The 27,961-nt window shown below is 39.9% G+C and overlaps 1 long non-coding RNA gene across 3 annotated transcripts in view; it reads left to right on the top strand.

Moving 5' to 3' along the window:
- LOC118932907 (uncharacterized) overlaps positions 1-23,791 on the top strand; it is a 36,650-nt gene extending 12,859 nt beyond the window's left edge. Inside the window, exons 3-9 of one of the 3 annotated variants that reach the window (XR_005032946.2) lie at positions 4,706-4,829; positions 9,659-9,702; positions 9,931-10,719; positions 15,008-15,117; positions 20,242-20,401; positions 21,779-21,895; positions 22,410-23,791. This is a non-coding gene — a long non-coding RNA (uncharacterized LOC118932907). The remainder of the gene's footprint in view (positions 1-4,705; positions 4,830-9,658; positions 9,703-9,930; positions 10,720-15,007; positions 15,118-20,241; positions 20,402-21,778; positions 21,896-22,409) is intronic. The other 2 variants (XR_008996990.1, XR_008996989.1) reach the window with 2 other exon arrangements.
- Positions 23,792-27,961: the final 4,170 nt, after the last annotated feature.

Consider the following 27,961-nt stretch of genomic DNA (forward strand, 5'->3'; position numbering starts at 1 on the left):
AAGAACTGCTTATTGAACTGAATCATTCTGTTCTCTAATTGCTTCAGTTTTGTGCATTTTACCTGCCTCACGAGATAACAAACTTCATATACTTTGGTATTTTCCCATAATGTTAAACACAGAGTAGGCAGTCAATAAATAGATAAATAATTCTGATCTGCTTCATGCACATTATCTTGCAGCATTTCTCCTACATTTACTGGAAGATAACAGAAGGTAACAGAAAAGGTCTTATTTAGTGTTAACTCTGAGCCATATAGCATATATTTTTTTCTGCCTTTTCTGTTGAGCATAATTCTTTCTTCCAGTTCAAGCCCTAAGTTCTCATGGATGTTAACATGTTTTAAAAATATCCTTTAACATAGCTTTTGTGAGCAGAAGAGATTACTGAGTTTTTGTTTTAAAAATTAATAATTAATTGTTATAAATCCATGAATGTAACTCTTTTTTAAGCTTTTAAATTCAGTTAACAATTTTTTAAATCTTATTTTTCTATTTACAAATCCAGCAAATTTTAACCATCACTTTTAAAGGGGTCTTTGACTAGTACTTGTTACATTTACAAGCTTAATGAATAAACTGAAACATTAAAAGTTTCCTTTAAAATTAAATATGCTTGATTTTCCTTTTAGAGACTGATAACTTTAACTAATAAACCCTTCCTAAGTGCATAAGTAACTGTTATAAATCTAACAAATCATATCACAGATATGGTAACATGAAAATCTCTTAAATCTTCCAATGTTGTAGTATTTTTACAATTACAACTCTAAACCAATAACTCAGTTGTGTATTTTAAATGGGAATTACAAGGGAACTATTATTTGAAGAGGCCAAATTCTCATGTGAATATTTAAGTTCCAAATATGCACATATCTCTTAATATAAAATTATAACTATTACACATTTGATTTTATTGAACAATTATTAAATTAAAAAAATTCCAGGGAATTAAAGATGTTTATCCATATGGAAAAAAATGTGTTGTCCTGATGAATTTTGAGGGTTCCCTTACCTCTTGATTTTGAGACTTGCCTTCTCAGCTTGTTGAAGATGTTTAATGACTGGAGACCCTGGCTTGGGCATAAGTAAGTCCTCACCTAGGACTGAAATGGTATTGAGCAACCCCTTTTCATGGTTGCTAAATAAATGGCTTCCATATGGAGTGATCTCATAGCAGATATCAACTGGATTCAACTAAATTTTCCTAGCTTTTTTTAGATGGAAAGTCTGTTATTAACTGATCATTAGATGTATAATCTGCAGGATCTAGTTGTACCAAGCTAAAACAAAGTCTTGCTATTTAACTAAGATTTTTAGATATGTAATCTGTACCATGTAGTTGTACCAAGCTAAGGAAGGGGCTTAGCAACTGTGCTTGATTGGATTTTCTATTTCTTTGGTTCTTAAAATATGTAAATGTCTTTACATCTCACTCTAAAGGACTTTGAACTGGAGGGAATCTTGCATTCTTCTAATACATTTCTTATGTAGACAATCCACAATTTCTACACATATTAAAATATTATCCAGTTGAATTTGGGACATGTCTCTTGGTTTTGACTGGCTGTGTGGTCACATTCTATTCCCATATGTGAGCTGGGCATAGATTTATGAAATAGAGTCTAGAAGTGGGCACTTTGTACAAACTAGTGATATTATTCTGCCTGATTCTTTCATGCTGCAGGGGGGAAGAGAGAGCTAGTGAATGGAACCAATATAGTCCCAATGAAGCTGTGTATAAAGATAAAAAGTCTATAAAAGGACACAGCTATGCTTCTTCTGAAACTTTGTCTAGAGACCAGGAAGGGGGCTTATGTCTTACAGGGTAATTTTTATAAAGTTGCCTGCCCTGCTTCAGATGGTACCCTTGATGCCCACGGCAATGCACTGTAGGCTATTAACATAATTGTGTGGATGGATGGGTGGATGGCAGACAGGGCACACCTGGCAGGTCCCCTCTTGGGCATGTAAAAGACGTATGTGGGACTCTGTTCATCTGGCTGCCATTCGGCCTGGATCCCAATAAACTACACAATTCACGAGTGGGACGGAAGAAGCTGACTCACTTTGGAAAGGACTGAGATGGTTTTATAAAAACTCAAGGCAATGTAGCAGAACAACAATGACAACAAAGTGAAAGCCCTAGAACCTGGCTGGCTTGGGCAGGGAGCCCCTTAATGGCATTCTTGATATGGTGAGTATGATGAGTGAATTACATTTCTAAAAAGTGATTATTCTGCCTGATTCTTTCTTCAGCCATTCTCTGATAATTTCTTAGGGGCATAGATGAGGGTGACCTATGCCTACAAGACCAGTGAGGACCGACAGGCAGGCAGGGACACCTTGTTCTTGCTTGTGATACTGAAATAACAAGTTTTCAGTCTCTAGCCTCTCTTAAATGCCATACAACTAACACTGTAGGTGGTGATGCTAAACTGAGTGTGGAGATTCTCTCTGACACAGCAGATGGATTCCTGCTTTCTTACTGTATTTTCTCCTGTATAGTTATGGGGAAAAACAATTGAAGAACAAGGAACAAACCCATACAGAATACATTTTTTGTTACCCATGGGTAAAGAAGTACATAAATTTTGTGGGGTGTTGTGAGAAAAGAAATCACAGGAATTATCTGATAGGGTGTGTATGTAGGGAGATAGATTAAAGGCATTTCTCAGGAGAACGTAGGCTTTCAGGAGCTGCTAAATGATGAAGTATAAGATCTTAATCAGAAAGAAGATGATATTTTAGTTACAGGGTTGGATGAGCGGGGTGGTGGAAAGATGAATGGGGGCTCAGAGGGTGCCTAGGGGACCACTGGGGAACAGAGAACTTGCTTCATTAAGAAGCATTAGTCTTTAATGTTGAGGGGACTGGAAAAGAGCTGGATCTTAAATCATATTAAAGATCAAATCAACAACTATTTTTTTGAGCACCAGTTGTTCATAAGGCACTGGAACATTCTGTATTTTTCCCTTATGTTCACTTTTGCTTCTTCTGAAATGTGCATGGATGAGAAATGAAGGTTTAGACTATTTCTGTGTATTGTTGGCCATTTTAGTCAACCACTGAGCCAACCATGAAAAACAATACATTGGTGAATGCCCCTCCATCACTATTTTTATTCTTATAAACTGGAACTTAAGTGCTGTGACACAGTAGCTGTAACATTCCCCGTGGCTCGTCACAATATGGCAATTACTAAAATGGTTTCTTTCCCATTATGCAGCCCCAAAGCAGTGAGATCATGAAGGAGGCAGCGAGAGAAAACAATATTTAATTTGTTCCAGAAAGGTGCCATGGGAATAAAAATAGTCTCCTTTCCCCCTGAGGTTTAAACAGAGGGACATGACCAAAAAATGCAGGAGTGATGCTGCACACCAAACAAGCCCACACTTTGCTGCCTAATTATATCATTTTAATCTAATGAATATAAGCAACAAAATAAATTGGCATAGCAGTGAATCAGGGAGTAATTCCAGCTGAAGCGACTGAGGAGTCAGCTTGGCTTTGTCAGGACACGCAGAGCCTTCTGCTTACTTGCAAAGCGACGCCCTCTTGCACTTTAGATCCAGTTAAGGCCTGAAAAGGTGGCTTTATTTGGTGGGCCAAATAAAGGGCCACTGGACCTGCTACATGCCTTCACCTTTGCTTGGTGAAACCTGAGGCAGCGGTGGGGCAGTGTGTGCCCCAGGGCGGAGGCTGTGGGGCTTCCCCAGCCGGCTGGAGTCGGGGTAACAGACCGCTTACAGCCGTGAATGCCAGGTTCCTCCATCTCGGTAGTGGTGGATGGAAACAATTCATGGTAATATTCTGTGTACTTTCTATATGAGATCAAAGATGAGCTTCATTTTTATTTCAGGATAGTAAGGGATATTTTGGGAACATTTTGAGAACAACTTTTCAACCTTTACCATGTCATTTGAATTTTCTCTTTAAAACCACCTTCTTTGAAGCTTCTTGCTCTTACTATAGGAATAAGAGGGGAAAATAACCCTAAAATAAGTGGCTAACAGAGACAGGATAGTGCCCTGTAACATGGAGAAAACAAATGATTCTGAAATTATTCTGATATATATGGGCTGACACCTGGGTTCTACCGCCTGCTGGTTTGGTGACCATGGACAAGCTTAGTTTCTTCATCTGCAAAATTGGAGTAATAATGCAGACTCAATGAAATAGCTTATGAAAAGTACAGATCGAGCTGAGAAAAGATCGGCTTCCTTGGCTGGGTGTTATCCACCCCATTTGCAATGGCCATCCCTTACTTTCTAGATGCCTCTATGGCAGGGGATTCCCATCCTGTCACTTAGGCAGGAAAGTCCCTTCTTATCATGTGGTTTTTAGGGCTGTGGGAAGATTTCTTTTCTCACCACGGTGGCAGTGAGGGTCAGGGGAGTCCCTTTTTACCTCTTTCACACTGATAGGAAAGGAGGAAAGAAAATGTGAGGAAAGTCATTTCTGGGCAATGTTGTTCAGAGTTCGATGGGACCTGAGACAGACTCTATTCCTGCTATCATGTTCGTACTTCTAGAGGGGGTAGTGATGTTTTGTTTCTAATGTATATTTCATTGGAGTCCGATCCCCATCCCCCCCGTATTTTGCCCCCAGAAACCTTTAAAAATCGGTAATATCACCACTCTCCTGGATTCTTGTTTTTGTACCTCTCCTCTGCTTAACCATGGTTCTTAATTTCCACTTGCAGGATATGCCAATAATATGGACACATTCTTATTTACATCTAAGGGAGACTTGAGAAACTCTGCTTCAGTCCTCACAGACAGCATCTCATATCCTTGTGGAGGTTGCTGCCTACTGGGAAGAATCAGGTATGTGGACACAACTGTGATGGAGAAGCTCTGAGCCTTTGGGGAGCCTTAATGCTTCCAAGAGCAGAGGCAGAGCTGGCTGTTGGAGTCAAAGCATTCTTGTTTAGAAGGTAACTACAGGCAAGATAGACAGATTTGGAAGCCATTGGCATATGTTTAGTAATTGAATCCAGGCGAGCTGATGAAATCACCTAGGGAGAAAGTAGAGACCTGTGGTTCCCAGCCTTGGCTGCATATAACAAAGCTTTGGAGATCTTACTGAATCAGAGATTCTGGTTTAAAAGTAGGTATAGGATGCGATCTAGATACATAGTTTTTTAAAGTTTTTTTTTATGATAAACTCAAGAAAGATGATGTATACGCAAGAAAGCAAGTACATTTGTAATGAAATGATTTCTTTCTAGAATTAGCATATGTAGGAATCCTAATTAATGATCAATTGTCTGTTGAGCAAAGAACCAGAGCATAAGAAAGTAAGTAACCGTAAAGGGATATTTCAAGGCAAGGAGAGCAGCTTAGCAGAGTGGTGGAGGCAGGACTCTTACATTCAAGCCACTGAGATTTGAATCAAAGATGCATCAGGTAATACTTGTGCGACCTTGATTTTTCTGAGGTTCTGTGTTTTGATTTTTATAATGGGTATAATGTCAATCTGAAGAGATTTATAGAAGTATTAAAACTGTGTTTAATACAGGTCTCGGCACATAGTAAGCATTCTGTAAATGTCAGTTGATGTTACTAATACCAGCCTACAATAAGATACATCTCTACACAACCAACATCCACATGGTATATAGAGTCAATGCCTTTTTTCTGGACAGAGCTGGATAAACACTGACAACCTTCAGATTTTTAGACTTGACTTTTCTATGTACCCACTTGCCACTTTCCTTCTGTTTTTACAATTTTTCTCTGGACAGATATGATAAAACTGAGCCAGTTTCAGTTTACAATCACATTCCAGTACGACTTCCCTTAGATTACACTCAAGTTACCTTGACTTAAGTTTTAGATGTTTCCAAATGTTAGTCATACATTTATTTACAGGCAATTTTCTAGTTTATAGCTACAGATATGGTATATGAACACCTTTATTGTGGTAGAGTTTATGGTTTAATTCTCTGAAGACAACTGCATTTCCTTTTATTTCAAGTTCTCAGGGAGCTGCTCACACTGACTGGGCATTGCATTCCCACACCTGATGGCAAATAAATCCACATTAACAGCAAATTATAATGGGATTAATTTTCTGGGAACAAGGGCTCAGAGCAAGAATGGTTGTCATGTTTTGACAGCTGGAGTCAGGTTAGGATAATCTGGTGCCTCCGTCTCTGCTGCAGAGATTACAACAAGGCTACAGACCTTCGGAACAACCTTTTCTTGGACAAACTATAACTCCTGGTTTCTAAATGGGTATCAGAATCTTTGAAAGCTTCTTAGGTTAGGTGATTTTTGTGTGCAGCCAGGTTTGAGGATCTCTGCTCCACTCTTCCCTCCCAAACTCTTCTTGTGTGCTCCTCAACTTGAGCTGTGCATTAGAGTCACCTGGTGAGAGTTTGAAAGTCTAGATGCCCGTCCTATCTTCTCTATCAATCAAATAGGACTTTCTAGGGGTGGTGCTCAGACATCAAGAGACTTAGACTAGGCAATTGCATTGTGCAGCCCATGCTGAGAAGATGCCAATGAAGGAGTGCATGTGGGCATTAGGCAAACACTGAGTTAGCAAAGCCAGCTGAGGTAGGCTTAGCAAGGAAACCAGGGAGACCTGTTTCATTAGGCATCTGATATCAGTGTAACCTTTAATTCAGTGTTGACAAGAAGTAACCATAGTGTCTCATTCCTAATTTTAAAGAGGGTTCTTTCAACATTTCTGTGAGTTACTAAGCTTCTAGCCTTGAAATACAAACTTCTATGAGTTTATAATCAACTTCTATGAGTTTGTATTGCATTGAATTTTATCAGAGGCTTTTCCTGCATCATTTAAATTGGTCATTTTTTAAAATCTGTTAATGTGCTGAGAATTATATAATAGATTTTCAAATATTGAACTATCCCTGCATTTCTGGGTTAAAAGTAACTTGGTCATGGTATTGTCTTTTATTTACACTGTTTCATTTTTGAAATGACTTGGGGGCATTATTCCCTCTTTTTCTGTATCTTGGAAGATATTTCTTTTTTGAAAGTTTGGGAGAATTTGTATGAAGCTATTTGAGCCTAGTGTTTTCATTGTGGGAATATTTTAAAATATTGCTTTAATTTCTTCAAGAGTTATAACACTGTTCAGGCTTTGCATTTTTGCTTAAGACAGTCTCAGGAAATTGTGTTTTTCTAGTTCCCAGCCTCTCTTATTCCTCCACCTATTTCAAATGCCTTTTCAGCCACAGTTCCTGCTGTCCCAGTTTTTTGATGAACATTGACTCTCTACAAACTGAAAGGTGGCTTCTGCTTTCCCTCCAGCAGCTTTGACAAGGTTGCGCATGGCTCTCCATCGTGCCACTTAAAAAGATTTCTTTTAGTTCTTTTATTCTTTTGATCTTCATGCCTTTTTTTGAGACTGTTTACCAGCCACTCCTTCCTGAAACTTTCTACTCATTGGCCTCTGTCACAAAATTCTTCCTGATCTCCTCCTATCTCTCTGCATATTACAAATCTCATTCATAAGCTCCTTCCTCTTTCTCTCATACCTTATGAATATTGACATTTTCAGGTTTTCATTTTTAGTGCATTGTTCTTTTCCTCCTATATAGTCTCTTCAGATAATCTTATCTACTGTTAAGATTTAAACATCACCCTGGGGTAGGTCCAGGTTTTGTGGAATCTGAAATGAATACAATTTTGGGGTCTCTAAGAAAAAGAATACAAAATTAGATACAGGTCCTCAGTTTGGAAGTAAGGAGTCTAAAACTTAACCTTCATTAAAATTACAGGAACTGTGTTTTCTCTCTACATCTATAGATAGATGATTCCTGAGTTAGTATGTCTCTGACCTCTTTCCTAAACTTAACATTTGTATGTTTAATTACTTATTTGTCCCACAGTGGAACTTGGGATGTCTGACAGTGTGGAGGTTTTAAAACATGGCCTTGAAATTACTTGATATGCCTCCTCTTGAGAAATGGGGTTTATGACCTTCTTTTTGAGTCCAGGCTTTGTGACTGTTTGACCAATAGAAAACAGTGGAAGTGGCATGGTGTCAGGTTCTGGACCTGGGCCTTAAGAAGTTGACAGCTTCTCCTTCTCATGTTTTGGAAAGTTTGCTTTTGGAAGCCAGATACCCTGTTGTAAAAAAGTCAAGTAGCAGCCAGCCATCTTGGAAGTAGATCCTCTAGCTCCCAGTCAAGCGGCCACAGTTCACACCTCTGGGAGCATAGATGAGATTTCCCCACTGAGCTCCGCCCAGGTAACAGACTGACAAGATAAAAAAATGACTGTGATTTTAAAACCTTGAAATTTGGGGTAGTTTGTTACATTGCAATAGATAGCTGCAACACATGGACACTTCAGTTTGCTCCTTTCCCTGTATGCCCAATTATAATTAATGATGGTACCGGTGACACTGTCACCCATACATTATGTGAACATTCATTCCGAATTTTTCTTGTTCTCTCTGCATATTCAGTTAATCACTAAGTTATGTAGTTTCAGATTTTTACCTCTTAGATATTTCTTTCGTCTCTTTCTTTTAATCTGTCCCTCTGTTTGAAATGCTTTCTGTAACTCTTGATGTTTTTTAGGAGACTTCTAATCTATTTTCCACTATTCATCTTGTCCTGCTCAAAATCCATTCCCTGCACAGAAATGCTCACAAAAAAATTCTAACCATGTAACTTCTCTGCTAAAATCCTTTTGTGAAATGAACAGAAAATAATTAAAGATATAGTGTGATTATCACATTTCTTAACTGAAGAGAGACCTGAGTTTGCAGATTTAAAATTGCAATACAAACACACAGATATATTCTTACACTATGTGCTACAGACATCCTGACCTATATCTGGCCATCACTCCTTTCATCAAGCAGCCACAGCATTAACAACATTTTATCAACAATGGATTAAAAAGCAAGCTGCCTTAGATTTCCAATCTGCCAGTGGTAAGAAATTAAAAGCAATAAAACAATGTCTGTGGGGTTTGAGGGGTTATAGTTGTGTACTGACAAATTCTGGGTATTAGTCAGAATTTTAATACCCAGCTCAATCATTTCTAGGTGAGAGAAATAGAAATGCAAAAGCTTGAAAAAAGAATATCACCCACATATGCCTTCTAGAAGTAAAAATGATGCTTGGTATTACTTTTAGTCTATTGTGCCCTATTTACAATGCAACTTTTCATGCCCAGTTATGCCATGAGATTTGATAATATTGTAGTAGCTACTATACTATCGCAATGATAAATATGGTAGCATTAGCTAATACTTTTCAAATATCTAATAGTTCAACAATATGATAAGGTAAATTGATTTCTGAAGGCTTGTCTAGGAGGACTAACTGCTATTTTAAGATCTTGTTTCAATGAGAAAATTAATTTTTAACTCCTATACATGGAACTTAGCAATTTTTGGAAATAACTGAAGTAATTTTTCTTTCTGTCACGCAAATGATAGATTATATTCAAACTTCTTATAGCCCAATTTCATTTTCTTAGTATTTAAAAGATACACATATGTATGAGAATGCTGGACAATGTTTTCCTAAAAAGCATTCCTTTCATTCCTTGCTGTTTCTTCAGATTGGTAAAATGTTTGGAGATCAGATTCTGAGTCTGTTTTCAAAGTGTGGCAACAAAGAATAGGGTTCAGTTTGACACCTGGCATTTCTTTTTGTTTTCAGGTTGTCTGAGGTCTACATGACTCTCCTGAATTAACAGGAGGCAGGTATGGATTTTTAGAAAGTGTTAACATTAATATTTCAACATTTGATATATTTTAATTCTTAGTATGTGCAATAACGGGTATAAATGGTACTAATGACGTTTCCAGAATCACATTTTAATTACAGGAATATCTGGGCATTATACTTTCAGCATAGCTTGCAAGTAGTTGCACTGCTGGATGAATTTTTCTTTAGGTGGAGAATTTAGCTATTTTTCTTTTTTTTCATAGGTTGTTACTACAGATGTGGTTATATTGGAGCATGTGTATATGTTTGCAGGTGCCATAATTCTAACCCAAATTCCATATCCAAAATGGTTATTTTAATCCAGAAGTAATTTTATCAGGTAATATAGTAACAAGCTTAACAGGCAGGAGCAAATGAAGGTAGGTACTTAACCCCCGTGGTAAGGAGTAGTGTTTGTAAGTGGGTCATAGATCAGACTTTGCTTTTAATCTTTTTTCTATTTTAAAATTCTTCCTCTTCATATGTCTGGGAGAAAGAGAAAAAAGGAGAACTGGTTGATTCTTGCTGTACAGCCTTTAAAAAAACGTGGGAAGTTGTGAAAGCTATTGCATTGTTTTCTAAGGACTCAAGTTACTAGAAAACTTGAGAAAGTCTGATTTCTGGAGCACTTAGTGTTTGTTTTCCATTGAACAGATGAGAAGCAGAGAGGGTTGAAAAAACTGTGTCAAATGTCAAATGATCCTATTGTTAGGGTTTTGGGTTGAAATGGAAGGACTGGGTATTCAGCAGGCACATCTCCTGAGCTAGGCACTGGTTCCTTTCTTTTCCCCTTTGGTTCTGAGGCTTAGAAAAAAATAATCTAGAAAAGGAAGAGCCAGACAGGATGGATCATGCAAATAAAGAAAGACCTCATCCTACAACTTAATTTGGTTTCAACAGGACCTCAGCGAAACCATGGAAGACTTATATACCTGAGATTTCTCAAGCCTGGGGCCTGTTGGTCCCTAATTCTATGGAACCTGGAGAAAACCTAAAGTTCTAATATTATTTTGGTAAATCCCTATAGTCATCTCTTTACCATGATCTGACCGAGGAAAACACGAATGGTGGAGTTTTCTGGTTTGTCAGCTGGTGCTCATTTTCTGCTTTCCACTCTTCTCACTAATAATCATCACCATTACCTTACTGACTCTGTTTAGGTCTTCAACCACCTGGTTCAGAACAGACCTCACAGTTGGGTTACTTGAAGATGGTGAAGCTTGCAAAGTAATTCTATGACTCTTATTCCCTTGAACCTCTCCTTATTAGGTAACAAATAGTTTGCATAGCTGTTTGTTAATACAGTCTAGGGTTATCTTTGAGCGGTACTGTTTCTGCCAAATTATAAGGTTAATCTGATAGCATCACCACAAAGCTCTGGCCAGCATCCTGGACAGCGACCGTGTACTGATTTATTTCTGCTAACATTGGACTGCCTGGGTCCAGAATTTTTAAGTAACTCATTAGGGAATCTCAAAAGCCTTCTTGACCATGAGGTATTCCTTAGAAGTATTAAATGGATCAAGTAAAATTGATCAGATAAAATACCTGTGGTTGAAGTTTTACTGATACACAGTTCATCATTATCCAGAGAAGTGCTGAGCAAACTTGTGTTTCACTGTACTGCACTTTAAAAAAGTGGCTTCAGGTCTCCTCCAAGCCATGGTGAGTGAGGCTCTGCTTGGCCGAGGGGTGTTGTACATGGAACTGTACATACAACTGCATGTTGTTCAGAGTCTCATGTTGTAGAGAATTACAGGGTTTAGGGTTCAGTTATCAGAGTGAGTGTATTTCTCTATACCATTGTATCACCTGTTATGATGTATTTTCCTTGTATAAAGTAATTCTTTTTAGTTGGTTGAGAGGGTGCCAAGAGTGTCCTTGGTTCAGATCAGGGTGAAGGGGAATAATAGCTATTGGCCTCACATATGGGGCACATACTCTGTGCTTAGTATTATGAGACATACAAGCAGTGCCTCTAAAACTTCTATTAATGTAGGTGTAACTCGCCCCATTTTACAGATCAAGAAAATGATCCTTGGAAAAGGATGGGGGAGGGGCATCCTTTGCACAAATGAATGTGCAGTCATTTCCTGAAATGACTGTGGAAAACAGTATGGAATTAACTGCAAGTGATGAACTAGAAGTGACTAGATCACATTTCTTGCATCAAAAAATATAGAGATTGACAAAGAAACAAAGATGGGCTTTAGGGGAGAAAAAGATTTTATTTTTTGCATATCAGTGGTTTGAGATTTGTGAAATTAGTATTTCCTCCTATGTGCCTTTATGTATTTTTACCTTGTTTAGATGGTAAGCTTATTAAATACTCACTGAGTATCTACCATTGAGTATTTACCATGTGGGTATTTGCCAAAGTGGGGACTTCCATTAGTTTTTCATGATCAAATAATTTTGAGTCTTTCTTTTTCTGCTTCTGTCTGGGAACTCCTAATAACACTTTAAGATTCAGCCTGTACTTCGTCTCTTCTTTGAAGCCCTGCCCATTCCTAATGCCACAATCAGACATTAATCAACCCCTGCTGTAAATTTCTGTCTGTAGTACATCTGTTATAGAATTTACCCACTAACCATGTTTATCTGTGAATATGCCTGTCCCTTCCTGCTGGACTGTGAGACTGACTTCAGTACCACAGGGACTACTTCCTCTTTGCCTCCTCCCACCCCTAACCACACTCACTCATCCCCCAGTGATTATGTCAGCCTGCTCTTAGTAGCAGTTCAGTAAACCTTGCTCAATACATGACTTGCTGTATACCAGTGAAGCAGAAAGTTACTCTCTTTCAAAGTCATTCACAATTATAAGAGGTATGACTAATGGAGCACACTTTACATACATTATCTAATTTAATTTTACTGCAACTCTGTCAGGTTGGCGTTATTTTATTGGCTTCTTCATTTATAAGACTATGCTCAGAAATATTAAGTAGCAAGCCCGACGCCACTGAGTTAGTGGGTAGTGGGGCAGGAAATGAAACCTAGACTGCCTGACTCTGAAGCCATTCGTATTCTTCTAAGTTACACAGAGACTGTATCTTACAATGTCATTATTTGCTTCTTTATTTTTCTTCAACAACATATAATATTGTACAAACACTGACTTCCCCAGCTCTGGGTACATGTCACTGGTTACTGTACAGTTGGAGAGAAAATTTCTCAGTATCCTTCCATTGTAAATAATCAATACACTCAGTATCCACCAAGCTTTTAGCATGCTGAAGAGGAGAGCACACCCAGGGCCTAAAATGTCCTTAGAAGTGGAGAATTTAGGGTCAAGGAAGTCAAGGAAGATGCCCAAGTGCCTCATGGATATGACAGGCAGATTTGAGTGTGTTTATTCTGATAAACATTAGCTCTGAAAAACCTGAGGTAAGTTCTCAGTCTCTCAATAGAAAGAGATATGCCCCCCTGGACAATAAACAAGGGGGACAGAAGGCCTGGTGGGAGAATGCCTTTGGATGGAGGATGTCAACTCAGAGAGCTGATTAGCTCCTTCTGGATAAAGAGCTCCTCCCCGGCAGGGCTGACATCTCCCCATGATCCCTGCCTCACAGTGTGCAGTGCTCACCAGACTTGCTCAGCAAGATTTTGTTGATGAAGGACTATCCACTGTTCTTAGAGACCAGCTGGAGCCATATCCCCAAAACATCTATTGTCATAAGGAGAGCAGACTACTCTAGATTTGAAAAAAAGGCATGGGCTGTGCTCAGCACAGTTGAGAGACAGGAGAAGCTGCAGGAATCAGAATATCTGCAAAAAATATAGCCATTATATTTTAAAGAGACTCTAACATCACAGAGAGAGCAAGATGGCTCTATTTATAGTTAGCGAAATGGCAGGACATAAACTCTCTACAATAGCTCCATATGGTGAGAGGGGAAGACGACATCTTTGATTACCGCACCTTCTCCAACAGCTAAACGGATAGCCTTGAAGAGAAGGGCTGCCAGCAGCGCACTGCAAAACGACAGAAGCCCTGGAGCGCACTGAGAGTGCGCAGATCCCACTGACAATGTAAAGGCACCCGTGTGTTGTCCTGTGAGTGTGTGAAGTTCAGTCTACTGCCTGAGCTTCTGCAGCTGAAATCCAAGGGAACTGGGCATATGTCTGAAGGCAGGAAAGAAAATACACAGAGAAACACAGTTTCTCATAAACCAGCCGTAAAAGGTTATTTTCCTTATCAAACCTATTAATCTATTCAGTGCTACCAATTCTTTTGAAAGAATATAAATGCTTAAGTTCCTTGGAAGCACCGAAGAAAAGACCAGTTTTCTTTTTAAATCAAGGATGCCGAGATCATTGCAGATATATGACATTAAGGTTAAACATTTTTGCTTCAAAAGATGTATGTAGTAATCATAGAAATAATTTGAAAAGAGAGACAAGAAATTCTAAGAAATACTGATATTCTCATCCCTAAGATGTAGTTTATTCTTAATATTTTAGTGCGTGTATTTTCAGACTTACAAAAATGAAATCATAGTGTGAATATTGTTTTATAATATTTTTTCACTTACAGATTGAGAACAATTCTCAATGACAATATGTGTTTTTTAATTAAATAAAATTATAGAAGGAAAGTACACATGTGTCATGTCAAGGTATTTTATTGTATTGAAATATAGTTGATATACAACATTACTTTGGCTTCAATTATATAACATAGTGATTCAACAATTATATACATTAAGTGCTCACCCCAGTAAATGTAGTTACCATCTGTCAACATACAAAGATGTTACAATATTATTGACTATATTCCCTATGCTGTACTTTTCTTCCCCTGTGATTTATTTATTCAAAGTTTGTGCCTCTTTATCCCCTTCGCCTATTTCACCCACCCCTCTTCCCCAACCACCAGTCTGTTCTCTTCATGAGTTTATGAGTTTATTTCTGTTTTGTTTGTTACTTCATTTGTTTTGTTTTTTAGATTCTATATATAAGTGAAATCATATGGTATTTGTCTTCGTCTGACTTACGTCATTTAGCGTAATACCCTTTGGGATGTTGTTGCAAATAACAAGATTTCATTCTTTTTTATGGCTGAATAATATTCTATTGTATATATGTATAACATCTTATTGAGACATATTTAGACATCATTTTAATGTCTGTATAGTATTCTGTTCTGTGGGTATATCATTATTTATTTAACTGGTGTTTTGTTTTTGAAATATAAGATTTCTCCACTTTATATATATTATAAACAATGTGCAAAAGAATATCAATGAACGTATCTTTGCACTAATTTATTTGTTTATCTCTAATGTATTTCCTTAGGATTACTTACTGAAATTGGAATTACTGGGTTAAATGAGATGAGTTTCCTAAAGCCTTGCCTCACTGTTTTCCAGAATGGTTATGCCCAGCTCTATTCCTGCCCACAGCGTGTAAGTGTGTATGAAGGAGGGGCTTGTGTTTCACTTAAAAGTTGCAGAGTTTTCTTTTTCTAGAAATTATGTGTATTTCTTTAAGCATATATTGCCTAAGTCCTTTGATTTTTTTTTCCTATTGGAATGTTTGCCTTTTTGTTTTAATTTACAAAATATCTTTATGTAGGAATTAATACATCTTTTATCTGACATTTGTGAAGGAATTCTCATTTTGTCATTTGCCTTTGAAGTGTGTGTATGTGCAGCCATCTTCATTATTCGTGGATTCTGTGTTTACAAATCTGTGTACTCCCTAAAATTTACTTGTAACCCCAAATTAATACTCGTGGTGTTTTGAGATCATTTGTAGACATGCACAGAGTGGGAACAAATTGCAATTGCATGACATGAACATTCCTAGTTGAGGTCCAACAAGACAGTCCTCTACCTTCTTGTTTCACCTCTGTTGCTGCAAATAAGTGGCTTTTTCACAGTATATTTAGTATATCATGTTTTTCACATATTTGTGGGATATTTTTTGCAATTTCGCTATTCAAAATGGCCCCCAGGGACAGTGCTGCATTGCTGTGTAGTGTCCCTAAGTGCAAAATGGCTGTGATGTGCCTTAGAAAATACATGTGTTAGATAAGCTTCCTGCAGCGTGAGTTATAGCGCTGTTGGCTGTGAATTCAGTGTTAGTAAATCAACAGTGTATATTAAATAAGGTGTCTTTAAGTAGGACACACACAAAATAAGGTTATGTATTGACTGTGTGACTAAAACATTAGAATCAGAGGCTTGCTGGAACCCAGCTCTGTGTTTTCCCCAGGAACAATGCTTCAGTATTTGCTGATTCAGTGCTCATGGTGACTTTATAGACCCTAACTACAGTGAAGAACAAGAATTATATACATATATAGTTTTTCTTCTTCACATGTAGACATTTATGGCTTTTATCCAGTCAGATATTTCAGTCTGTTCTTTAAGGATTGTATCTTGATGTTGTGCTTAGTTTGGGGAGGACATTCATTCTCTACGCTTCCTGTTTTCTATGCTGGGGTACCTCTACTGGAGTACCACACCTGGCTTTTCTTCAGATTAATACTTACTTGAGTTGTGGATTTGAGAGAAGAGGTATCCCTTTTCACCCATCTCATGGGATCTGTCCCCTTCTGCAAACAGCACATCCTCTGGTTCCTCTTTTAAGAGGCAGCCCCCCAGTTGAAGGCCTGCAGGTGGTCAGCCCTGCCTGCCCCTGAGACAGCCAGCTTCTGGGGCAGAGCACTGGCAGGTCCGTGGCCACTGCTGACTTACGCTGGGCTCCCCCATATCCGCTTTCTCAGTGAAAATGTTCATTATCTTTCTAACTCCTGGGTCTATATCTCGATTGATTACAAACTAAGGCAGGGAAAGAGGGGGTGTGTTTGTAGTAGCCCTCTTCAATTAGAGCATCCCCTGTCATTTTAAAAATGATATAGATAATTACATATGGTTGCTTCTAGTTTTTCTTTGACTTATTTTTGTTCCTCTTAACTTTTGTTTCGAAATAACTGATACTGCTATTGGGTTTCTTTGTTTCTAAAGAAGGCAGTCACCCAGGGAAAAGAGACTAGGCCCTGTCATGTTAGCCCTTGTGTATCTGGGGTGTGGGCAGGGTGCAGATCTTCTCTTCTTCCTACCAGCCTTATTTTCTGTGGTCTGAGACCCACTGTTATTTACTTGGGCTTGTTGTCAGACAGAATTTTTAATTTTGACTTTTCAAGTGCTTGACACTCAGCCTATTATGAGTGTTGCCATTGTTTCTTATTCCCACTGACTGTTTTTTTCTTAAAGTCATGCTCCCACCTCTTCATCCCTGCATCAATATGCCTTAGATCTTAGGTGTTTGACTCATATTTGAGCCAAAGTATAGCAACTTTGTTCAAACTTGGTCTCAGAACTCCAGATTTCCATTTCCTCAAGTCCTGCTAACCTCACATTGATTTTTTCCCCTAATTGTCATCCCTCATCACTTTCTGTAGGCTGGGTGGGAGCAACTGCTGTACTCTCACCTTGTAGAACATAAAAATGCAAATGTGCACGGTTTTGCTCCAGTACTGCAATGGTTTGTGGGTATCATGGATCCCTCAGCATAGGATCCAGCTGTTGAGGATGTGGGTAGCTGTCCGTCCAGCCTTGGTGGGACTGCTGTAGTGGGCTTCCCAGATCCAGGGAGGGGACTTGGGGTCCCTGATCAGCACATTCAGGAAGAACAAGATAGGACGTGTCCTCCTCACTGTCCGACATCACCAGTCCCGATCCCCAAACCTGGCCCGTGGCACACGCCATCACAAACACTGGGCATGGGTATCCCTTCTCTGTCAATTAAAGGATACAGGCAGCCATCAAACTGCTGATGGGACACAGGGTCCTAAAAATACCATCATCAGAGCCATGGGCAGCCAGGCTCAGGTTGGAGATGGGTTTATGTGGGTTACCCCAAGTTATGGGCCTTTGAGCACCAGGTCCCTCAGCGTTAGGACAGAAAGATCACTCTAAACAGAATCAATCCAACTGTACTGGGAATGTGGGATGGATACCACAGGGACTGTGCAGGCATTCTGTCACATTAAGGGATAGTGACTGGTTTGGCACTGACTGGTCGTGCTGCCCAGGTATTTATGGGGCAGCCTGAACAGGGCCCACTGGTTGTGTGACAAGGATCTTTGGCTGTGGCTTCTACCTGGGAGGCTGGGCTACTGCAGCTGGTTGGGCTCAGGGGAGAATCTGCCCCACAGTAACGATGATTGCCCGTCTCCCTCTCCTCAAGGCCAGGTGGGCGCGTAGTTGTGCACTGGTATGGCCATCTGACAGCTGTGTTTGTTCCCTCTCTGGGCCTGGAGGACATTGGAGCACAGAGAAGCCCTTACTAAATTCACACAGCAAGCCTTAGATGATAGCCGGCAAAGCCTGTCCTTACTGAACTCTGAACTGTTTCTAAGGAGAAAAGCTGTCCTCTGAAACAGGATGGCCTTGGACGTTATTACTGCCTTGCAAGGAGACACCTGTGCCATCATCCATGCAGAATGCTGTGCGCTCATTCCTGATGAGTCTGCTAATGTGTCATCTTTATTAAATCACATGGGGACACAGTGTTCCTGAGTGATCTGACCCCAGCTTAGGGGCCTTAGTATACCAGTGGTTTGAATCATGGGGTGTTTGGTGGAAAAATTGTTACTTACCCTGTGAATCATTATCTCAATCTGTGTTTTCTTTTGCACATGCCTATGTTGTTGCTGGGGCATCTGCCTCTGGTGTAGCCTGTTAGCCGCCAAATGAGCCACCTCCACCCAAAGGAAACCCCTTGCAGATGGCTCAGTGCACATTGTGGAAAAGGGGTGTGTGTAAACAGTCTTGAGGGTTCAAGTGTTGAAGGTCATTGAGAGGATATTGAGGGTTCAAGTGTTGAGGTCATTGAGAGGTTGACCTGGTAGCTGGACCCGGGCAATCAGAGGCTTCTTACCCATCTCCCCTGTGCTTGGAATGTACATCCTGCCCACTATTGGCGCACTAGGAGACACTTCAAGGACATAGCCTTGGGAGATTTATATCTATTTGAGACTATCTGGACTACAGTTGTGACTGAACCCTGTTAATTATGCTTAAGATTCTGCAGGCAGGTGTGGAGGTCTGCTCGAATTGCAGGTACCCAAGACAAGCCTTAACTGTAAGTCCCCTTTGCTTACTAAATCTTTCACCTACCAAAAAGAAAAGAAATTTCAGAGGGAGAAATCAGGCTCAATCAAAATCAGAACTGGATTCAAACCCTATTTTTCACCCCTTGCCAGGTGTCTAACCTGCATGTTACCCTGTAAGACTGAATTTCTTCATCTGTGAAAAGATGATAATAATAATAACAATAAACATTCTCTCAAAACATGAGAGAACATATGCAGGTACCTTAGCACAGTGCTCAGAGATGACAGAAGCTTGATTAATGTTGGGTAAATACGTGTCTTATTCTGTTTCCTTCTCTTCTGCATTGGGTGAGATGTAGGGTGTAATCTTTTGGCATGTCCATAGAATAAGGGTCAAAGTGCTTTCCATACATCATTTGGTCAATTATTCTGTTCTATAAACCACTGAAAGGATCAAGCAAACCGTGGACTCTGTCAGGGGACAGGACTTTTCCAAGGATCCTCTTAGAAAGAGATGATCTCTGATCACCTGGTGACAGAAGGTGTGTGATCTCATGTCATCAGCTCTTGAAAGCTCTCAGTGCTTTTGCTCAAGGCTCTGCTTTGGCCTAGGTCATCCTTCACTCACATGGCCTACCCTTCTCTACCATAGCATCATGCCTGGGACCCATTTTCCGCAGCATCTTTACTCAGCCATTCATTCTTTCCCCTCTCAGGCAATGGATTAGCCCTTTGTACCCCACTGATGTGTCTCATATACAACTTGCTATTCTCTAAGCTTCTTATTTGTTAATGTAATTTTCCTTTCCATTTGGTGCTCCAATACCCAGCACACAGCATTTGGCATATAGTAAGTGCTAAACAAATGTTTGCTGAAGGCCTGAGTAATAACTAATGACTGGAGAAAGGTAGAGAGTAGTTGTGATGGAGGTCATTGACACAGGAAATGACCCACATGTTGTCTTTGGGAGCCAGAAGATGCCAAATGGGGCCTTCAAACAAGGGTTTGGACACCTGCTTCCTCTGTTTTCTGCAGAGATAATCATGTAGCTGAGTAAGGTTGAGAGGTGACTGGAATATTTGCTGAACCAGATGTTTCGAAGTTTTAAATGGCTGCTTGTCTTCATAAACTGCTTGGGATAAATTGATTTGTATAATGCTCACTGAGCTCTGCTGGAGGTCAGAGAGTGGGTGTATAACTTCATGTGTACATTTTCTGTTGGGCATATTAAATGAATATTTGGTTCATTGAAAAGGCCTTGGAAATATTTCTTTAAAATTAATGTGTTTTCTTAGTGCTTTGCACAGTGAAGATGTCCATCATTTCAATGATCTGTCTTATTTTGAAATTAAGGAAGCAGCTGATTGAATAAATAAACTGGGGAGAAGATACAAGTCTTTCTTACAGTATAATTCCTAGATACTCCCCCCTCCAAAAAATTAATGTAGACACTTCCCTCTCCAGGAGGTTCTCACCTACCACCCTTCCTGTGTGTGCACTGGACTTAGTGACTCTCTTCCAAAGAATAAATAAAGGAAAGGGAGAAACAATAAATCTAGAGTGGTGAGCCTTGGTAAATGCTACCCTAACCAAGGATGAAGGCTTCTGTTCCCTGTGACTTTGGGTAGGTACCACATACCTGCTGATATGAAGTGATAAGGGGATGAATTGCCCTTATTGGTATTTCATATCAGGGGCACCTGATATCCATATGGGTTCTAAAAACCCATAACCCCACTTCAGGCATGAGAGAAAAAAACAAGAAAGAAACTCAGATTGGAGGACATGCTATAGGATACCCGATCAGTACTCAAGACAGTCAAGGTCATGAAAAACCAGGAAAGAAAAATCATCACAGGCCAGGGGAGAATGGGGAGACGTGGAACTCCATGCAGTGTGGTACCAATAGGTTGGATTCCAAAACAGAGAGAAGACAGTAATACAAAAACTGGTGGAATCCAAATAAAGTCTGGAGTTTAGTTAATAGCCATCTATCAATGCTGGTCTCTTAGTGTTAAACAAATGTACCACAGTAACGTAAGATGTAAAAAATGGGGAAACTCAGTAAAGTATATCCAGAAACTGTGTATTACCTTTGCAACTTTTCTGTAAGTCAAAATTATTCTAAAATGAAATTTATTAAAAAAAATAAGGGAGGCAGATGTCTTAATCACTTTATTATTTTTTTCAACTCATGGTCAAATGACAGAAATACCTCCCAAAACAGACAGGGAAAAATGAGCCTTTGTGGATTGCTTCTTTTGGGGAGATTCCTACTGTATTACAAATTAGCTCCTACTGTACCAAAATCTTTCCAAGAGAGAAACATCAGTTAGGAAAAATGTGGAAAGAAAATATGAATATTTTGTAGATTATGACATTGATACTGGCATTTTCACAAGATAAAGGTAAACTTCTTTTGTGTAGTAAAGCTCAGCAACACAAAGACTTATAGATTTTTCCACTGTTAAAAGCACTGTTGTCTTGCTTTTTGGAAAGCTTTAGTTATTGCTTTCCCGGATTTAACAATTGAGGCTTTGGTAATCTGTGAGGACAATGGACTAATTAACCCCTTTATTAGTCAACAAGTGCAGTATGTTTTTTCAGCGAACATTAACTTTTTTTATATTCAATGTGTGGGAAAAGAATGGTAGATAATTCTCTGGCAATCTACCAAAGGTTGAAGAGAGAGAAGATGGATTTTCTTATGTACAGACTAGAAATACTGTTAGCTCAAATCACCATTCTAGAGCTGTGATTAGGCAGAGAATGAGGTTTTCCAATGTTTGCCTCTTTGATTTTTTTCATTTGCAGTCCGGCATCAGCTAGCTCAGTGTACATATCAGTTTTCGTCCTTAAAGGCGCGTGCAACCAAATGGGGGTTTTGCAGAGCTCTAATTGCTGTATGATTTGATGTTACTGTGCAGTGAAGCTGTGCTGGTTAATTGTTTTCCTGACTGAATTTCCATCTCTTTTTTCGTCTGCCCCATTCTGCCTGAAGGAGCCTATAAAGCAAAAAAACAAACAAAAATTCTCTGAGAAGAGCATCTTTTGCTTTCAGAAGCAGCATTTGCAATGGGCAGCAGCCTCCTCATCACATGGGTGATGATGATGACAGGTAATTGTAATCCTTAAGTGGTGTCAGCTCATTGTTATTTGGGGAGAGAGCAAAGTAAGGATGGGTGTATGGAAGAAAAATATGATTTATTCTACTTTCATTGCCTTTTTCCAACATTTCAAACAATAGGATGAGAAAGTCATCTCTTTGCCTCTCTTGTTAGGTGGTATTCTGGTGTTGGTTTGTGGATTTGGATTACAGCTCTTAAGTGCATTGTATGATAATGCAGCATGATTACTGGAGGAAAAGTCATGGAAACAAATTAGATATTTGATTAACCACTTTAAATAATGATCGATTTATATGGCTTCCTGTACACTGCCTTTTCATACTTATCAATAGTTCAGGTGATATATAAACAACAGTCTTCTGGAATAAATTATTGCATTACATAATGCTAGCTAAATTTAGAAATTGCTGCTTTATTGCATTTCTCACTCATAAAATGTAGTGCCAAATAGTAAGTGAGATGGAGTTAGAGCCACATAATGCTTTGCTTCTCTATCCAACCCAGGAATTGTTTCTCTCTTACGACTTATAGGAAGGGATCCCCTGGGTAATGGTGGATGATTTAGGAATACCGGAAGGGGAAGAGGGGAGTGGGAGAAAATAAATAAAAAGCTGGATGCAGCAGGCTGCCGCTTTTGGATCCCAGTAAACCATTTTAATAGAAACCGGCAGGAAGCAACGAAGAGCCCAACTGGAAAAGGCTGAGAAACAAGCCCTATATCCTCAGGACAGCAAAATGTCTCAGACAATCCCGTGGAAGAGTCATTATGAAGAAACAGGATGTGCTGCCCCTTCTCCCGGGTTTTCCTGATGGCCTTAGCTTGGCGGGAGAACGCAGGCTCCACTCAGCTCACAGTGCTCCAGGAACATCGCTGGCTGCTTTGGGACTGCATGCTGATTGGCTCTGAATCCCTTATATCCCTGCCCGCATCCCCAAAAATACATGTGTTCCCTATTCCTGAAGAGAATTCCATCGTCATCTCCAAGGAAAACGCAGATCTCCCAGGTGGCCAGAGACAGAGGGGCAAATGGAGCCGTATTGCGTTAATTTGGTAACTGGAAGGTGTACCCTCTTCCCACTGCAGAGCACTACGCACAGTACTCCTTGCAGCAGAGCTATCTGGAAGGGCAGTGCTTGCTGTTGAAAAATATATAGTAATTGTATTTTGAACATTCTTTACAAACCCTGCTAATCTTAATAAATGTGCTTTCAAAATTGTAGCTCAGAAGTTAACTGGGAAGGCAAGACACACATGGAAGGGAAAGGAATCAAATGAAGTCCAACTGGTAAAGAAGGAAAGTGAAACCTGGAGCTGCCCCTGCACAGCTGTATGGGTTGGGTGGTCTCGGAAGAATTGCTCTTCCTTTCCTGGAGTGTCTGACAGTGTCTCTTAAGCCAACCAGAGTGACGGCAGGACTCCAGGGACAGCCCCAAAACTACCATGGCTGGTTGTGCTCTCAGCTTTCCTTCCCTTCTCCCCAACCTGGAATGAGCTTTTGCTCATTTTTGGCTCTTCTTTAAATTTTACCTCCTCTTCAAGGTCAGCTCAAATTCTACCTCTGCTTTAAGAACCCCCACTCTCAGTGCTTTTTTCCTTTTTCAAGCTTTTACCCCTAATGTCAAATGCTTTGATAATAAAGATACTTTAATTTTTAATAACTAGCTTGTCTTTCCAATTGAAGAGTAAGTTATTTGGGGACGGTGATCAGGTCTTGGTTTCTTTTGTGTCTTCTCCAATAAATTTGTCACAGTGCTGAACTCATGGGTGATGAAGGGTAAATACTTGTTAGTTGGTTGATTGATTCAGAGACATGAAAGTCTTCTCCAGATATTTCCAATCTAGCATAGGGCATTTTCTTATGGCAGGTATAATCATTTAGGAAAAGTGTTGACATGATTATGCATCATTAAGCTCCAGCCCCTACACAGGCATGACTTAATCATTCTGTCAGTCAGGGTCCAGTGGAGGTGGGGGTGGGGGACCACTGAATGCAGACTTTAGAGTGTACTTGCTTCTGCACCCTGAGCGAGGAAGGCTCTGATCAAAACTCTGTTTATGTGGTTCTTCTTTAGGCAAACTTGCCTTCCCCTTGGACATCCCTCTCTATTTGGAACTGACCAATCAATCTGGCTTTGTAAGGGCATATTATTGAATCAACAACTAAAGATTTGAGTGCCTTGAATAGCTTTGGTAGCTTTGAGGGCTCCCTCAAAACTGAAATAACCCAGTGATTTGTAGACCTGGGATAAACAGTACCTAAAAGCACATGATTTGGGGCTACAAACTGCAAACTAGTGAGGCAAACCAGTGCAAAAACACAGCTCAATCTTTCATGTACATAATCGTGTCTTATAGGACACTGTAGCCTGGAATGATGATCTCAAGAGTATGTGGGTTCTGCTAACAGAAGTCTCAGGTTTGAGCCTGTACCAGAATCGTGAATGGAAACCCAGCCCTCTGAAGTCCTCCCTTTTTCATTGGCAGAGTCCCCAGAGTGGTTCAAATGCTCTTTGGGGCAGTACTCATGTTCCTCTATTTGCGAACATGAACACTGCCATCACTCACCCTTCCCACTCATACTGTAGCTCCACTGGGTGCTGTGTTGTCAATGCCTCCATTGATTGTTGGGTCCCACAGGCACTACCTGGTTGACCAAGCCGGGGCTTTCCTCTGACCTGGGATCCAAGGACTTGAATAGGTATCATTTCCAATTAATTAAAAAAAAAGAAAACTGTTTATCATTCATTTATACAACACCTCATTCCATAAGAGATTAGAGAGAGTGTAATAAATGAAGGAAAAGATAAATAGCTGTGAAAATCAGGAACAAAGGAGATTATAGGTAGGAAACTAATGCAGTAAGGTGTGAGCAGAGTATATACCAAAAGGTGCGTTAGGGGTATATAGTCCTGAAGAGTTTCTAGATGTGGGATACAAATTTGGCTTAACAACTCCTAGCAGCCATAACAAAGATGGACACCAAACAGGAGCAGAATTTGCTCTGTTTGCATTTACAAACCAAGTGACTGTTGAAGAGAACACAGCTTTTCCTGATGCTAAGAGTAACAGGAAGTATTTGCCCTTGGGTGTTGCTAAGGAAGACGCTGTGTCAAGGCAGTGGATGATGCCTTCAACAGCATCTTCTGTGAGATTTGTTTGTCCTTCAATGGTGGTTTATAATGTCCTTCAATGTCAAGCTGATGGCTGTACTGCTCGCTAGTGTTCTTGTTTGATCCAAGGCTGAAATTTGAAATGTCTGGAGGAACTGACAGACTGCATGTTCTTCAGACACCCTTCCATCAATATTATTTTGGGTAAGTGCCTCCTGCCTGTCTCACCTTCACTGGCAGTTTAGCCAGTGGTTAAGCATGCAGGCTCTGGAATCAGACTCCCGGGAGTTTAAGTCCCAGCTCTACTACTATGACCCTTAGTGACCCTTAGTTTCTTTATCATGAAAAAAAGGATAATGCATTTCTCAAAGTGATGTTATCAACATGAATTGAGATAATACCTGTAAAGTGCTGAGCATTGGGAGTGCTCAATAAATACAAGCTGTTCTGATTAGACCACAAACAGAGACTTTACAGTCTCAGCACCCTTCAGGGAGATATATTGTGCTTTTTATATGCCTCTTTTTTCCCTCAATGGCAGGAAGAGAATCAGAATGCCACCTTAAGGCATTGACTCCTTTTGCTGACTTCCAAAGAGGGTCCCTAGCCTGAGCTCATGGGCTTGACCCTCTTTATCTCCTCAGAATGGACACTTTTTCCATTTGGCACCCACAGCAGGTGTTGAAGGGACAGCCCTATTTTCCTCCTTGAAGAGTTTTCAGACCTGAGTTTTTTGGTTCTCACATGCCCCTTCATTCTTCAAGAAGTTCATCAGTTTTTTTAAAATAAGGAAAACCCTGGTTAGTCTGCCTTGCCCAACCTACACCCCTGACAGGGGCCCTGAGAGTATGACTTCTTTTGAGACACTAGATATCAATGAGCTGGTAGACCACACTAGGGACAGAGAGTACCCTTGTGGCCCCTGTGTTAAGTCAGCACAGCACTGTCTGCTGAATGTGAACACCGTCTAACTGTTACTGTCCCCAGCATGGTTGCCAGCTTGAGTCACAGGCCGGTGCGGGCAGAGCCTTGCTGGTGTTGTAGCAAAAGGAAACTTCAATATAATACTGATCCTATCTTTATTGATGATTGTGATACTTTGCTCAAAATGGATGGATTTTTGCATTAATTCGGTTTCATTAAAATATAATTTATCTTGATTACTGAGTTTGTGGCCTTCCCCTAAACTTTGTGATGAAATTTTCACCCAACTGAGGAGAAATAAGAAAATGAAGGACGGTGTATTCAGTTTTTCATCAAGTTAATTTTAAATAACAAGCTAATGCTTTTCTTACTCTTTTTGAGTTAAAATACAATTTATTTTAAAAAAAAACCGAGAACCTGCAAGAAATATCATTCATTAAATAAAGTAATGATGGTAATAGCTAATAAGTGGTAGTAGCTCTTTAAACATGTAATTTTGGGGCACCACTAAAATGTGGTGACTCAATTAAACAAATAAGTAACTACTCCAGGAAATCTTATCCATGTGTGAACCTCTGCTCCAGGAGCTTAGGTGTCCCTCATACCTAGGACAGACTAGGATGAGTGGTAACTGAAAGTCTGTGGCAGGCAGTGGGAGTCGAGGAAGGTGGCCGAAAGGGAAGGGCATGTGCTCAAGATAATGGAAGCATAGCAACTCCAGTGTGCCACAGGCTCTCGTGGATGCAGAGACCCGGAAGCAGGTGCCAGGAAATGGAAACAGGTGAGAATCAAGAGCAAATACTGAGTTGCAGCAGTAGAGCAGAGCATATAGGAAGTACACATGGGCTTAGAGAATTCCTCTAGAGGCCTGGTTGTTCTCCAACTGGCATTTATTCCTGCTTTTTCCTCACAGTGCTTTAAATATACCAAGCAGCAATCTCAGGTTTCCGTAGGAGAAGGAAGATATTTTCTAATATACCTTGTGAATTTATAAAACCAACAAGGAGAAGGACGCATTGAATATGGCACAATTCCTGGAAAGCTTAGAGTTACATTAGAATCAATAAACAAATCCTAGCCATATACAGCAGGGAGCAGGCAAACGGTACTCACCAAGGGGAATGATCACCTGGGCATGTCAGTGGCTTCAAGAAGATAAATGCAATGCTGGTATTTCCATGAAATTGTAGTGGCTGGACGAATGTTCCCTACCTTTGAATAAATGGAGATTTTATTTCTATTATTGTTACTCATTATCTTTTTCTATTTTTTTTTTGAGTTGGAGATATATCAAGTTGAGATCAGATGACTCAGGTGAAAGCTTTAGCATTTTCATATACTTTGGTAGTTGGGTCACTTTAAGGAGGCCACTGTCTTCCCTGAGGTCTCGTCGTCTTCATCTGTAAAAAGGAGGAGTTGAACTTTATTAGATTTTCTTGAATTCCAAAATGTTATGATTTGTTATGACTTTTATGTTGACCTGGAGGGAATAGAGACGGGCTCCTATAAAGCATTTCTTGTCCCCTTTCAAGTTCAGAAAAATGCTGTGGATCAGAGCTGCCTGAAGGGAAATTTTCACCTTCACTCTGGAAATGTTTGCTACTATGCAATTGCTTACATTATTAAGTTCTTTGGGACTATAAGAAGGCCATCAAACGTCTTTGGGCCTTAATCTGCTACATCTATAAGATACTGTTTTATGCTGTATCACAATCTTGATGTTTTCTGAATGAAAAAATTAACTATTTGTTTCACCTGTTAACACAAATGTAAGTGATAGGGCCTCTGTGAAATAGGGTTCACTTGGCAGGCTATACACAACAGTATCCCACCCCACATTCTCCACCCCCACCTCCTGGGCAAATCTCTTCCACTCCATGCATGGACCAGCGTGCCTGAAATTCTACCACCTGTTCTTGGCTTAGGGATTCCCTTTCCTTTTGGGCTGCTGTTTGACCAGGGATGCCTTGATGTTTTGTTTTTCTTCCTGTACCAGTCAGGGTGGTCTTATTTATGTGTGT

Source organism: Manis pentadactyla, chromosome 1 (genome assembly GCF_030020395.1).
Source record: "Manis pentadactyla isolate mManPen7 chromosome 1, mManPen7.hap1, whole genome shotgun sequence".
NCBI lineage: Eukaryota > Metazoa > Chordata > Mammalia > Pholidota > Manidae > Manis > Manis pentadactyla.